Source organism: Cavia porcellus, unplaced genomic scaffold, assembly GCF_034190915.1.
Source record: "Cavia porcellus strain 051 isolate PalLab524CR breed Dunkin Hartley unplaced genomic scaffold, mCavPor4.1 scaffold_2, whole genome shotgun sequence".
Classification (NCBI taxonomy): domain Eukaryota; kingdom Metazoa; phylum Chordata; class Mammalia; order Rodentia; family Caviidae; genus Cavia; species Cavia porcellus.
Genome location: NW_026947485.1, coordinates 48,829,833 through 48,843,485, shown reverse-complemented (window position 1 = coordinate 48,843,485; position 13,653 = coordinate 48,829,833).

Genomic DNA, 13,653 nt, shown 5'->3' with positions numbered 1-13,653 from the left:
CTCCATGGTCACTGCATCATCATCATCCACTAATTTTAGCGTTTCATGGGTTTCTTTAGTGGTGTTTAGCAATTTGAAACAGACCCCACCTTCATTCATTTGTTTGTGATCTATTGTTCATAGCATGGTTACAAATATGTCTCAACCATAGCTCACAACTACTGATAAAACCAGACAATTTAAAATTTGTCACACAGTTTCCTAGGTTCCATATGCAACTGTTTGTATTGAAGTTCCCTCTTGTAGCCTTGGATAGCACTCATCAGCAGCATTCACGGTATTCTTTTTAATATGAATCATAGGCAAATAGACAAACCCAGTATGGTTTCTGACCCCAAAAATGAATTATCTGGAATTCAAAGTAAGGAAAAAACACAGTGTAGCCTTTGTTCACAAATTTTCTTGTCTCTATATGCTAGACTGTATCTAATAATTTGTCTATTTTTTCTAGATTTTTCCAGTTTATTGAAATATAAGTATTTTAATTAGTCCCCAATGATTATGTGAATTTCACTGATGTGTGTTATATTGCTTTTCTCCCCAATTTTATTTATTTGGGTCTTATCATTTCTTTCTCTTGGTTAGTTTGTCTAATAATTTTGTCAATTTTGTTTATATTCTTAAAGAACAAATTGTTTCATTGATTCGTGTGTATCTCCTTTGGTCTCTATTTCATTTATTTCTGTTGTGAAGCTTATTATTTCTTTTGTTTCTATTTTCTATGATTGGAAGAATTTAAAAGTTTCATCCAATTTCTTCAATAACTCATTCTGTGCTTCAAAGTATACTGTTCATTGGCATGGGGCACACACTTATAATCCTGTCTATGCGGCGGGCTAATTAAGAAAAATTACCATAAACATGAACATGAACACTCTCAAGAAGAATAAAAAAGGAGAAATGGGAAATACAGGAGGGGTGAGAGGGGGAGGAAGGGAGGGAATAGAAGGAAATTTTAAAGAAAAGCAATCCCTACTGTACAAATGCACAAATTACTCAAGATGGCTGTTTACAGTATTGGAAACATGAACTAATGAAATAAAATTTAAAGAAAGATTGCAATTTTAAGACCAGCTAAGGCAGCTTAGTGAGACCATTTCTCAAAATAAAAAGTAATTTAAAAATGTACTAGAATGAACCATAGTGACCTTGTTTCCTTTCTTTTTTTGGGGGGGGGTGGTATTTGACATCAAGCTCATGACCTCAAGTTTACCAGGTAGGTGCCTGAGCTGCTGAACTAAATTCCCAGCCCAGTGCTTCTGTTTTCAATACACAGCACACATTCACCCTCAAAAACAACCCCACCATGATTCATTCTCCATGTGTCTGTATAATCTCTATAGTTTATCTTGTTTTATTTTTCTAGTACAATCTGATAAGATGCAGGAAATAATTTCTTCATTTTTTTCTTCCTGCAATCTCTCTCTCTTTCTCTCTCTCTCTCTCTCTCTCTCTCTCTCTCTCTCTGTCTCTTTTTCTGTCTCTATCTCTATCTCTCTATCTCTCTCCTATATTAGCACTTGCTTTTTGGCCCAAAACATGATGATATATTTTTGAGAAAGTTCCATGTGTTTATGAAAAGAATGTATACACTGCAGTACTTGTGTGAAATCTTTTGCAGATGTCTATTAGATTAGGTCCATTAGATTGATAGTGTAATTTATTCTGACTTTTAAAATTTAATGACTGGATGACAAATCTCTTGGTGGCACAAAGGCATTGAAGTCATCCATTATTGCTGTGCAAAACATCACTTCTTTTACATTCTTTTGTGATTATCTTATTTAAAAGTCTATTATCATTTCAGATGTATTTACAATTGCTATACATTTGTGATTGATAATTTTCTTTAAAATGTACTATAACATTGTTTCTTTTGGATGACTTTAACTTGGAGTACATTTTGTGGTATTTGAGTACAGCTGTTGTTCCTGTTTGTTTGCAGATTCCATTTGACCAATAGCTCATTTTTCATCTTTCACCTCTCATTAATATGTGACTTTGCCATTATGGTGAGTTTCTTACCAGCCGCAAACAATTCAATCTGATTTTTACCCCAAGTATCCAGTTCATCTTTAAATGGGAGAATTCAGATCATTGACAGTAAGTGTTATTATTGAAAGGAATGCACTAGTTTCTTTCACTTTTATAGTTGTTATTATGACAAATCTGTTTTTATCTTTATCTCTTATTCATCTTATAGGTTTAGTAGTATATTTAAATAGTCATATTTGATTCTTTTCATACTTCTCATTTGTTTAAATACTCATTGAATGAAATTTGTTTTCTGTCATACTCTTGTGGCAATATTTTATCTTTTTTCCTCATCTGTGTATAGGATTCATTCGAGCACTTCTTAAAAATTCTAGTTCAGTTGTCATGAATTGCTTTAGGTAATGTTTATCTTAGAGAAGTATTTTATTTATCTTTAAATTCTTTTAGGTAACTTTTTTAGCTATCATAACCTAGATTGGCAGTTTTTTTTCTGAAACTAAAAAATTATGTTTTATATTCTCTAGTCCTTAGCGTTTGTGCTGAGAAATCTGTACTTCTTGTGAGTATGCCTTTTTCAGTGACTTGAAGTTTTTATATTTTTAAAAATTATTTCTTTATTCTATACTTTTTGAAGTTCACTGTAGTACATACTTTCCTGGTCATCTATTTGGATTTACAAATACCTGCAGCACAGGACGCCCATATCATAGCTAGTACCGATTGGGGAATATTTGCCATTATTTTGTTGAATAGTTCTTCTATGCTTTTAGCTTGTACTTTGTCTTCTTCATCTAAACTATTTATTCATACATTTTGTCTCCTAATTGGGTCTCATAGGTGTTGAAAATTTTATTTATAACTTTTTTGATTTTTTTATTACCATCTGGGTATGATATTTCATTAATCTTTCTATTTAATTACTGAGGAGTTTTGCACTTGTGAGGAAATCATGGTTTGTTTTGTCATGTTTCTTGTGTTTCTTTGTTGACATTTGTAAATCTGTTGTTATAGATATCTCTTCCACTTTTTAGAAGATTGTTTTAGTCATTCATCTCCTTCTGATGATACACTGTAAGATGCTTATGTGATTTATAGAATTTAATTCCAAAAGGACTTTGTACTACAGTTTGCTAATGGCATCTTAGGCTGTGGTTGCTGAGTTTGAATCGCCATGCCTGTTTGGAGCCATGTGGACATGCTTTCTCTGTTGCACTCACATAAGAAGGCAGTTATGTTGTAGATGGCAGAACATACAGTATGCATATTTTGAAGGTACGTCTCCCGACTTGTCAACATTGTGTAGTCACAAAGGGTATTACCGTAGCCTGTGGCAAAGGGTCAGTTGTGGATAGAATGACCCCTACAGTTTTAATGGACAACTGAAGATGTATTTAACATAATGTAATCAATTAATAGTCAGACTCAGCCTTGTAGATGCCAGTATCTCACCAAACAGACCACACATTCCTCTCTCATTATCTTATAAGCTTTACCATAATAGATTTTTCTCATGTCTGTAAGTGTTAAACATTATATATTTTAAAAACTTAACAATACATTATTACAACATTTTTACAGAAGAAAACTACTTTGTGATTTGCAAAAATAAGGGTAATATACTAAATAATCCTGTAGATATGGTAGGTACTTTTTCACTTACTGATGATTCAGTTCATACAGCAAGTGAAAATTACCCATTTAAAAATTATTGTATTGTTTTTTTTAAATGCAAGATGAAGCTTCAAAATTGTATTGAGTATGGTAGTAGAGGTGGAAACATTCCATATAAAATTATAAAATGCAAAATATAAGATTTTTAATAACACTAATTCAACTTCATTATTTTCATTTTCTATTGCTTATTCTGCTACTCTAAAATCAAATTTCTTAGTATATTTTCTTACTGTTCTTTTAGAAATGAACTTAAAGAAAATATTAAAGCCATTCTATATTAGAATTCTTTATTGTTAGAAGCAAGACCATTTAACAAATTTGTACTTTGGAAGTAAAATTTCCAACCTAAGAAATGAAAAAAAAACCTTCGTTCAGATTGAGATTTTCATAGTGTTGAAGACTATATCATCAGTAGAGAAAAAAATACTTTTCATAAATAATCATTGAGTTTAAAAACTGAGATAGTGGAGTTCTCTGAAGATGGTGGAACAGTAAGTAGCAAAGTAACAAGCTTCTCTGAGAGAAACATCCCAGATGCTGGAATGTAGCATTCTGGAGCAGGAAAAGCAGGAAAGAAGTAGATTCCCTTGACTAAGGAAGAAACTAAAGTGAGAATTGAAGCCCACAGAAAGAATTTTAAAAAAGAAAAACTTGAACAGAAGAAGGCAGTAGCTGGCAGTGTTCTCATCAGAGCCAGTCCCACTGTGCCAGAAGCACTATTGGAACCCAGAGATGCACGGGCACAATGAAGTTGCAGGTTGGCAAGCCTGAAGGCTTTGCTGAAGAGATATAAAGGCAGTAGGGAGCAGCAAACCAGAGAATTGCACTTGCTGGCATGCTCGAACTCGTGTGGCTGGGACTCAGTGAACTGCCGGTTGCTGCCTTGCCTTGGTGGAGCCACAGTTGTGCTGGGGTGCAGGCTCACTGAAGTTGGGATTGATGAGACCAATGGAGGGTGGAGCCAGTGGGGGACCTACATTGACCTGCAGTGAGTGTTGGGAATAAAACCTTTCCACGGGAAAGGGGATGTCATCTTGGAACTGGGCAGGACTGGCAGAAACAAGATACTGCAGAGGCTTCAAACAATTGTTCCCTTCCCAGATGGGATTGGTCAGATGTGCTTGGCCTGGCTGGGAATCAGTAGGGTGTCCCAGACCCATTTCCTATGTGTTGCCCACACTAAGGTGCAGTGAAGGCCTCAGCAGGATGGCTGACCCAGAGGGGAGAGGCCAACATACAGTGTCCCTATTTGCACTTCAATAGCACACTGGTGTAGGCAGGGTCACCTAGACAACACACTTCAGAAGAACCAGAATCAACAAAACAAGGGACTGGGGCCTTCTTTACATGCCTGTATGGAAGAAACAAAAAATATGAGAAGAGGAAACAATAACAAAAAGTGTCCAGGCCTCAATCCTGAGAGCATTGATCCAAGAAAGGTAAATACAAAAGATACTGAGGACAGTAAACATGCAATATCAGAGATGGCATCAGTGGGACCTCATAAACGAGTTGAAAAGTGAAATATTTAATCAAGTAAAGCAAGATATAAATAGATAAATAAAAGAAATGCTAAACACCTCTCAAGAAGACACAGATGGAAGAATAGAGTAACATAAACAAAGGAGAGAACTATTTGATGAAGAATATAAAGAAAATATATAATACATGAAGCAGATTCAAAGAGATTAAAAACTCCATTGAAAGCTGGAAAAATGCTTGAAAGAAACTAAGGATAGATTTTCCAAACTGGAAGACACGTTTGCAAACTGGAAGACACGTTTGCAATGTGGGATTATGAAAGGAAAATCTTCTTAAAAATAACAAGGAAAGAAGAAATAATACAAAGGCTAAAAGATGACAAGAGGATCTATAACTTGAGAATAAAGAATGTGAATGAAGAAGCTGGGACACAAACAAAGGAACTAAAAAAGTTATTCACAGAAATAATTATGGAAAATTTCCCAAACATAGGGAAAAGAAATGATATTCAGATGTATGAGGCATACAGAACTTCAGCTACTTATAACCAAAACAGAGCCACACCCAGGCATATAATAATCAAGATCCTAGAAATACAATATAAGAACAGAATTTTAAAAGCTGTTAGAAATAAGAAACAGATCACCTATAATGGAAGGCCCATCAGAATTACGGCAGACTTCTCGTCACAAACTATCAAGTCAAGAAGAGCTTGGAGGCAAATATTCCAACCCCTGAAAGAAAATACCTCCAGCCAAGATTGATACACCCTGAAAAACTGTCTCTAGAAATTAATGGAGAAACAAGGTGCTTCCAAGACAAAGAGGAATTCAGGGAATTCACGACCACCAATCCAACTGTACAGAGAATACTACAGTTGTAGAATACTACAACTAATGGCAAACAAAGAGCATAACAGAAATGAGGCAGAGAAGGTTGGTTATAAACTCTAATATAGATGGCCTTGATACACCTCTCTCTCTCTCTCTCTCTCTCTCTGAGAGAGAGAGAATCATAAGTAGAGTAAAACAGGAGGTAGGATCCCCTGAAATGCTCGTTATAGGAAATATAATTAATCTGAAAAAGGGTATATGGACTGAAAATCAAATATGGGAAAACAATGCTCTATGGGACAGGGAGCCAGAGAATAATAGGGGCAACTAAACCAGTATTTGTAAATAGATTGGAAAGACAGGCTTTAATAGGTAAAGGAATATAATTAGAGATCAAGTCCAGGAGGGAGAAGTTTTGAAACCACCTAGGTAAAGAGCAAGTTGTCCCCCCCAATTTAAAACTGAGGGTCTAGGTGAGACCCAAAAATACACAGTGCACCCTGGGGAAGTGAAAGGAGATAAATGGTCTTTAAAAAGACGGCAGATGATATTGTTAATAGTGTATCAAGAATTAAAACCCATGTTATTGCACCACTCTGCTTAGATAGATTTTATTCTGTCCCAGTTTATCTACTTGCATTAGATTTGAGGACATAGACAGCTATCCCAAAAATATCAGGATATATCACAGCAGCCATCTTTAATTTCCTATTAACTTAATTTGGAGCCCTATATGACTTATACTGGTTTAACAAGACTGATCTTAGTTAAATCTGGTTTGTTTGATTGATGTTTGTCATTGACAGATTTTCTTCAAAACTTATATGATTGATAGTATCAAGTCTGAAAGTTTAGGCAATTATACTGAAGATGACAAGACTTGCTATGATACCCATTGTGGCTTGATTACTACCTGTTTTTGAAGTTTTATACTACATACAAATTGTGTTTTTATTAATATTGTTATGTACTGATATGTCTGATGATATAGCCAATTCTATTAAAGCTAACAAGAGACAACACAGTAAGTATGGTAGAACCCCTGTACAGTAGTCTTATATATCTTTTCCATTTCATGTGTTCATAGGAATATGTTTTGTTTTGTCTTGCTTTGTTTTGTTCCTCCCTCTAATATAGAAAGGTTTGAAATACATATTAAGACTCATGCATGCATAGAACCAATAAACAATTTATGAGAACTGATCTTATGACACATAATGAAATGAGCAAATACTTTGAAGAAAAAGAGACAATACAGTATCCAGTGCTGATCCAGGAATATCATAATGTGAAACCCAGCAATACTACTATTCTCTGCTCAGAGTGATTTTTTTGTTGAAGAGAACTGGTTGTAGCTTCACTGTTTGAAACCCCACTTTACATGCTCCACTTTTGTATCTTGAATAACTATTTGTAAGAAGATAAAATATAAATATCAACTAGTGATTTCTTCCTGTTTGTTCTTTCTTTTAAAGTATGTATTATTTCTACTCATTTTTTGTTTAGTCTTTCTTTAAATAAATTTTTTTTAAAAAAGAGCAAAGGGAGGGAAAGGTGGAAACTACTGTCAATTTCTTATTGTCTTATCTTGAACTCTTGCATTGTTTACACAGTTTTATTAGGTTTGACTTTGTTCTGTCTTTTGTTAGATTTTATTCTTTCAGATGGTAAGGGCAGCTATTTTGAATATGATGGGAAATATTATGGTAGTCCTATTATATTGTTTTGTTTATTTAAGGAGAAAAGAAAAAAAAACAGTGAAAGGGTACAAGTTATACAGATTTACAGAAGAAAAAAAAATGAACAGTAGGAAATCACTAGTTAATGGATTACATATTGCCGTCTTAGAAATAATTGTTCAAGTCACAAAATTAAAGCTTGTAGAGTGGACATTCCAACAATGATACTGCAAACAGTTCTGTTCAATGATCCAATAAAACTCTGTGATATCATTTTCTATCTTACACACTTAAATATACATGCAGTTATATAGTTTAGAGCACTTTCGTTTCCTCTCTTTTGTACAATGACTATTACACATTTTGGGTTTCATTGTTCCCATGGTTCTTATTGCTTTTTTGGAAGAGAGTAAAACCAAATGAGACATAACAGAACAGAATCGGTCAAGTCAAAAGAGTAGACATAATAGATAATATAAAAACATAATACAAGGTGATCAACAATGGTTACCATAATGCCTCCTGCTATCTCTAATAGAATTGCCTATATCATTAGTTATAATACAATTGAACAAAACAGTAAAGAACAAAACCGACAAGACCAAAACATTGGAGACATTGTAGGTCTTCAAAAGTAGATAAAAGTCAACGAGAATGGGCGTTATAATGAATCTCATTATCTTCACAGCTGATGCCTAAACTTTCGAATCTGATACTATCCAGCAAAACAGAATAGGGGAACATCAGTCAAAAACAAGATGGTGAGAGTAATACAGGGCTTCAAATCGAAATAACAGAAAGTCAAAGTGGGTTACTATATTATATCCTGCTATTTTTTCCCTTTAATTAAACGGATAAAAATAAAAAAGTAAATAATGGAGTGGAGATTGAGAAAAAAAGAGGGCATAACAGCGAAACAGCGCAGATCAAAACATAACCATTTAAGCAGAATAGTGTTTCACCACCAGATAATTCCGACCCAAAAGTAGTTACCATATTGACTCTTTCCTTGAAGTCCTTGAGTACAACTTCGTATACTGTAGCATTAAGTATATCAAAACAATGTAAAACCATTTAAGGGAATGACAGCATTACAGAGTACTTAGAATCGACTAACAGAAAATGAACAATGGTTTCTGTATAATCTCCTTGTCTTTAAAAGGTTATTGCTTATACTATCATACATAATAAAATCCAATAAGATACAACCTGTTTAGACCATTGGAGACAGAAGAACAAAAGCTAGATGAGACTTCAAAACAAGATGATACTTAATCAGTATTACCTATTAAGATGTCATTTTCTCCAAAATAGCTGTTCCTATCATCCAATCTTCTCTGTCTCATTTCTGTTGAGCTCTTTTTCTGTCAGTAGCTGTCAGCTTGTCTTCTTCATTTTGTTCTCTGCTCCATTCGTTGTGGCCTCCCCGCCACTATTTCTGGGTTCTTTGTATTTTTCTTTTTTTAAAATATCCTGCAATACTTTCTGTAGGGTTGAATTGGTGGTTGCAAATCCCCCCAGTTCCTCTTTATCCTGGAAGCACCTTGTTTTTCCATCAATTTCCAGGGACAGTTGTGTAGGATATCTCAATCTTGGCTGGAGATTATTATCTTTCAAAGCTTGAATTATTTCCCCCCATGCTCTTCGTGATTTGATGGTTTGTGCAGAGAAATCTGCTGTAATTCTGATGGGTGTTCCCTTGTAAGTGGTCTGTTTCTTGTCTCTTACAGCTTTTACTATTCTGTTCTTGTATTGAATTTATGGAATTTTTATTATTATATGCCTGGGTGTTTCTCTGTTAGGGTTGTATGTAGCTGGGGTCCTGTATGCCTCATACATCTGAGTATCTTTACCTTTTGCTAAATTAGGAAAATTCTCCTGGATTATTTCTGTGAGTAGCTTTTGTAGTTCACTTGTTTGTGCCCCTACTTCTTCTTTTATGTTCTTAATCCTTAAGTTATGGCTCCTCTTATCATCTTCTTGTCTTTGTATTATTGCTGTTTGTTTCTTTGTTATTTTTAAGAAGTTTTTCATTTCATTCTCCCATATTACAAGTCTGCCCTCCGGTTCAGATAGTCTGTCCTTAGTTTCTTTCAAACTGTTATGCCAGTCTTGGATAGACTTCTTAATTTCTTGATAGTCCCTTTGAACCTGCTTCATGTACTCTATGCTTTCTCTGTTTTCTCCATCAAATAATTCTCCCCTCTTTTTCTGTTCTTCCATTCCACCATCTGTTTTTTCCTGGGTGGTGCTTAGCATTTCTCTAACTATTCTGCATACTTCTAGCTTCAGGTTGTTGATAACTTCATTCCTGAATTGGTCTATGAGGCTCTCTATATGGCGCTTAATGTCTATTGGTGCGGTGTCCGCTATTGCCTGTTTCTCAGAATTGGGGGCCGAGGAGCCTTTCTTGTTGCTTCCCTTCTCCATATTCTCTGTTCCTTATATATATGCAAGCTTACATAGGAGGCCCAGCTTCCCTGCCTGTGAGCCACAGCCTGATCAAATTGCGCTGGCTAGGTGTTCCCGCCCACCGCTGCGCACCAGGGAGTTATGGACTAGGTAGCCTACGCGGGAGCCAGTTTCCCCTCTGGGCCACCGTCAGGCTCTGGGATCCAGGTTAGGCCAGCCTACCAAGTCCGCCCACACCGTCATGCAGGCCAGGCACTTTTCACCAATCCCGTCCAAGAGGGGAATGTGTGGCTGGAGTCGCCACCGCGCCCTGCTCTTACAGGACTGCCCGAGCCCAGAAAGTCCTCCACTGGAGTCAAACTGTGGTAGAGTGTCAGTTTCTCTCACTCACCTCGCCACAAGTCAGTGTACACTTCCTTGTCCGTCCTGTTTTCGACTCCGTTCCCAGACTCCCGTTCCCGGAGCTTCTGCGCGTCTCTCCTTGCTGAACCGCTGTGGAGGCAGCCAGCCGCCGAGCAGTGGGAAACCCAAATTGCAGTTTCCAATGGCGCGGGGTCCAGCCTCCACACCGAGTCTTTTCTGTTCCTATTTTAGCACGAGGACTGCATTCCAAGTTGGTTTCTCTCAGCCCAGTTCGTTCCTGAGTCAGCAGAGCATATCTCTACTGGCTCATGTCTCCTTAGTCCGCATCATTCCTGACTTCTGAGCCGAGCCTTTCAGAGAGCCTCCGGTAGTTGCTGTTATCTGTCCGCCATGTTCTTCCGGAAACTATATTGTATGTGTGTATATATATATATATATATATATATACACACACACAATATATATTGTTTTGAAGTCTTATAATGCTTTCATTCATTGGTCTGTTTTTTATTTTGTTTTGTTTGATTTTATTATGTGAGATGATATGAATGCTATTTTAAAGAAAATAAGACATTATGGTAGCTATTGCTGATTTAGTATCATCTTGTTTTGAATCCTACCACGCCTTTGTTTCTTCTGTTTTGATTGCTTCTATCCTGTTGTGTTTTATTTGATTTTATTATGTGTGATGTTATAGACAAATTTTTTGAGGAAAATGAGGTATTATAGCTGTCATTTCCTGTTATTTGGTTTGGAAGTCCTGTAATGCTTTCATTCTTTTGAAATTTTTTTACTATATTGCTTTGTTTGATATTATTGTGTGTGAAGGTATGCTCAACTATTTCAAAGAAAACAGACATTGTGTTAGCTACTGTTGATGTCCAGTTGTTTTGTTGTGAAGTGCTGTGTTGCTTGCATTTTCCTGTTCTGATTTGCTTTGTTTCATTGTTTTCTTTTGTTCTCTTTAAAATAAAAGATAGTGCTAAATAAAAACAATATACGTATACAAAGTAAACACAATGACAGTTTTTATTCTACAATATGTCACATTCATATTTGAGTCTAATGTTATTTTCTCTCTACCAGCAGGAAATTAGAACTGATGTTAATAGTATGTCACATATATCTAGGCTCATATTTCTTGTTTTCTTTTTTTTTAATATCAAAATAGCAGGAAGTCTTGTGACTCCTTATTGATTATATAACCTCATAACTTACTTCATATATATCTCGGTAAAATTGCTTGTACAGTCTATGTTCTTGATGCATGAACAATTCCCTAGACTTTATGTATATTTTTGTAAACACATAAAAACTATCACAGAATTAAGTGTAGAAATTTAAAGTTAAAAATGTTTTAAATGAGACTGCATTCTTTAAACAACATGCTTAAGTAAATTCAGAATTGTTTATTAATGTACAGTAACTTTGCCCACTGTCTTTATTCCATATTTTTCATGACATACAAAAACATATGTCATGTTATACAAACAGCAGCCTAATCTGAATGAGATTACTTTAAGGTCTTTATAAGTAGGGGTAATAACCATGAAATAATGTGCCAGTATACAGGTAACCACACATCTCTTGTCAAAGTTTCTCTTCAATAAAATTATAAAAAATAATTATTAGCTATATAGATATCCAGAACAAGATTTACTTACACTTGATTTGACTGTTACTTAAGAAAAATATCCATTCTCACTTCTAGTAAAAATAATAAAGCTTGAGAGGTTTATTGTGTGAAAATCCAAGTAGAAGACAAATAAGAATCACATGATTACATGCTACAAAAATAAGTTTATGACATAGGTAAGGTGAACATTGTTACATATATCCATGTTTAGTTATAGTCAACTAGAGCCACTTCATAAAAATAGTAGCAAATGGAACTTAACATAGGCATGTTTCATTTTGCTTTCATCATTATACTTTAGTTCGTTACACTAATTTCATTAAGCAGCTTATTATATTTGTTGGCTTAATCTGTTGTAACAAAATATTATGAATTAAGTCATTCATAAACAGCATATATTTTCTCATAGTACTGGATACTGGAAGTTCAAGATCAATGTTCTGTAGGTTTGGTTTCTCCTTGAGGTTTTATCTTGAGAGAGTAGATGGTTGGCTTTCTGTTGTATCCTCACCTGACATTTTTCACTGTGTACTTGAGCATTCCTGGAGACTGTTCCTCTCTTAAATACTGTGTTATGCATATTTCTTTGTCATGCCAAATAAACCTGAGGTAAATTAACTTAAGTGGAAAGAAGATTATTTGGGGTTTCTTTTATTTGTGATTGCTTTTTATGCTTGCTTTATCCTGATGCTTTTGGTCCTGTGTTGAAGCAGTGCAATCTGTTTCAAGTGGTTGGTGAAAGAAATTTGGTGAACTTGTGGAAGGCAGGAATAAAAGAGAGACAGGAATAGTAAGTACATTATTCCAGTGATCTAATTATCTTCTTCCAACTTAACTTCCTAAAGGTTCCACCATCTACCAAACATCTCACATAGCAATCAAAACCTTGGTATGTGGCCTTTTGGTGGTCACTGCAATTGTACACAATAACTGATACCCATCATATTATGTTCCCTACTGGATGACCTTGTATGAGTTTAGCTACCTTTTCCCAAACAGTCACAATAGAGTAGGTAAGGTTTTAATATACAGATTATAGGAGGACACAATTAGGTCCATAAAATAATTATGTGATTCTTTAAAATATCATAAAATTTAAAGATACTTTACAGACAGTGTTGAAATAAAAATGTAAATATAAAGCAACTACAGATAATAAAGAGGCTTTGTTTTATTTGGGAGGAGTGAAAAGTTACAGCTCTCAGGAATGGAAATTTCTCTTAGACTTCCACTTAATGTCACTGAATATTGCATTTCAGAAATAATGTAAAATAGTTATTTCCTGCTGTGAAGAGATTAAGTAATCCTCTTGAGTGTCCACTAAAAATTTTACTTCATTTGTGCACATTTTTACTATAACACGTATTACAAGGTGGACAATAAGTGTCCAGTAATACATATCTTACATAAAAGATCTTTATGGAATTAATAATTATTATTTAATAATTTTTGTCCATATTTTGTCAAAATACATAAATTACAATGTTTAATGGCAAATGTACCATGATTATATGGAATCTTCTTTAACATTTATAAACAGACACATAATGTGTTTTTTTTTTTTCTTTCACATACTTTA